Consider the following 2,865-nt stretch of genomic DNA (forward strand, 5'->3'; position numbering starts at 1 on the left):
AAAACAACATGACACCAGCGCAGAAATAATCAAGTAGATCAATGAAATATAATGAGCATTCTAGAAACAAACATAAATCTGTCTAACAATGTAATCTATGATTAAATTGATATTTCAAATAAATGGGGAAATAAGGCTTATTCAACTAATAAGGTGCATGGACCACGCTTACTTGCAAAAAAACAAATACAGAGTCCTATTTCACACATTATACAAAAAATATTCAAGAGAGTTAAAAATCAATATGTAAAATCTAAGGGGTTTTAGGAGAAAATATAAAATAATATTTGTCTTATCCTGAAGTAAAATATTCAAACCCAGAAGCTATGAAGTAAAATATTGACAATATGACTATATTAAATATTTAAGGCTATATAGTAATATACATATAAAAAAGCTAAATGACATGCAATACAATAGGAAAGTATTTGCAACACATCTAAAAAAAGGATAACAGTTTTTTGGTTTTCTTTTTTAAGGGAAAAAATTCTACAAACTTCTAATCAAAAATTTGATCATGAATATCAAAAACTTATTTAAAGGTAATTGATAATAGAAATGGGCAAGAAATATGCAAAAACAGGTTTAATTTCAACAAATACAATTAAAATAACACTTCATTGGCACAAACAGATTAATGAGAATTATAATATTGATAATATCAAGTATTGGTGACTGTGAACATAACTGGGTATTTATAGACTCTTTTTCTTCATCTTAAAGCAGTCACTGATTTTATGGAGGTGTATTCTTTTAGCTTTCTTTTTTTCTAGGAAAATTCTTATTTCACCTTTCATTTTAATTGAGAGCTTTACTGGGTACAGCAGTCCTGGTTTCAGGCCTTTGATTTTCATTACTTGGAATATTTCTTTCCATTTCCTTCTGACGTGTAGTATATCAGTTGAGAAGTCAGCTGCTAGCTGTATAAGGGGTCCCTTACATGTTACTAGCTATTGCTTCCTTGCTGTCTCTTTGACTTTCTCCCTGTCTTTGATATTTGTCATTTTGAGGATGATATGTCTTGGAGTGGGCCTCTTCGGGTTCCTATTGAATGACACCCTCTGTGCTTCCTGGACTTGTGTGCCATTTTATTTACTCCAATTAGGGAAGTGTCCCCATTATTTTTTTTTATTTTTAAATGTTATTTTAATTTATTTTTTCAAATACATTTGTCTCTGCCTACCCCCCACCACTTTCCCTTGCCCCGTCCCTCCTTCTCTCCCTCAGCTCTTCCCCTTTGGTTTTCTCCATGAGTCCTTGTTATAAGTTCCTTGACTTATAAAGATATGTACTCTTCCCTTCCCTTCCTTTTCCCCCATCCTCCCTCCCTCTTTCCCTCTTGTCTCTGTTGATTTCTTTTCCTTTCAGTGTTGCTGGTCTTATTTTCCTTGCATCTTTGTATTGTTGGTTAGATTCTGTTTATAGGTGAGATCATGTAGTATGTGTCTTTCGCCCCCTGGCTTATTTCACTTAGCATAATGCTCTCCAGTTCCATCCATGCTGTCGCAAAGTGTAGTAGTTCTTTTTTTCTTTCTGCTGCGTAGTATTCCATTGTGTAAATGTACCATAATTTTTTGGTCCAATCATCTACTGATGGGCATTTAGGTTGTTTCCAACACTTGGCTATTGTAAATTGTGCTGCTATGAACGGTGGGGTGCATAGGTTCTTCTGAATATGCGCTTTGGGATTCTTAGGGTATAGTCCCAGCAGAGGAATCACTGGATCAAAAGACAGTTCCATTTTCAGTTTTTTGAGGAAATCCCACACTGCTTTCCATAGTGGCTGCACTAGTCTGCATTCCCACCAACAGAGGACTAGGGTTCCCTTTTCTCCACAGCCTTGCCAGCACCCGTTGTTTGTTGATCTGTTTCTGATGGCCATTCTGACCGGTGTGAGGTGGTACCTCATGGAGGTTTTGATCTGAATTTCTCTGATGGCTAGTGATGTCGAGCATCCTTTCAAATGCCTGTGGGCCCTCTGTATCTCCTCCTTGGTAAAGCATCTGCCCAGGTCCTTTGCCCATTTTTTGATTGGATCGTTTGTCTTCTTGGAGTAGAGTCGAGTGAGTTCTTTATATATCTTGGAGATCAAACCTCTATCTGATGGATCATTAGCGAATATATTTTCCCATACGGTTGGATCCCTTTTCATTTTGCTGATGTTTTCTTTTGCCGTGCAGAAGCTTCTTATTTTGATGAGGTCCCACTTGTTTATTCTTTCCTTTATGTCCCTTGCTTTAGGAGACATATCAGTGAAAAAATTGCTGCATGGGATATCTGAGAGTTTCCTGCCAAAGTTCTCCTCTAGGACTTTTATGGTGTTGCAGCTTATATTTAAGTCTTTTATCCATCTTGATTTTGCTTTTGTGTATAGTGTCAGCTGATGATCCAATTTCAATTTTTTGCATGTAGCCGTCCAGCTCTCCCAGCACTATTTGTTGAAGAGGCTATTATTGCTCCATTTTATGCTTCTGCCCCCTTTGCCAAATGTTAGATGCCCATAGAGACCTGGGCTTATTTCTGGGCTTTCTATTCTGTTCCCCTGGTCTATGGGTCTGTTCTTGTGTCAGTACCAGATTGTTTTGAGTATAGTGGCTTTGTAGTAGAGTTTGATGTCCTGTATTGTGATACCTCCTACTTTGCTTTTCTTTCTCAAAATTGCTGAGGATATTCGGGGTTGTTTACAGTTCCATATAAATTTTTGAAATATCTGTACTATTTCTGTTAAATATGTCATTGGTATCTTCATAAGGATTGTGTTGAATCTATAATTTTCTTTGGGTAGTATGGACATTTCAATGATATTAATTCTTCCAATCCATGAGCACGGTATATGCTTCCATTTATTTGTGTCTTCCTTAATTT

This window comes from Pteronotus mesoamericanus, unplaced genomic scaffold (assembly GCF_021234165.1).
Source record: "Pteronotus mesoamericanus isolate MK-2021 breed Mesoamerican mustached bat unplaced genomic scaffold, CSHL_Meso_final contig_61, whole genome shotgun sequence".
In the NCBI taxonomy this organism is placed as follows: Eukaryota; Metazoa; Chordata; class Mammalia; order Chiroptera; family Mormoopidae; genus Pteronotus; species Pteronotus mesoamericanus.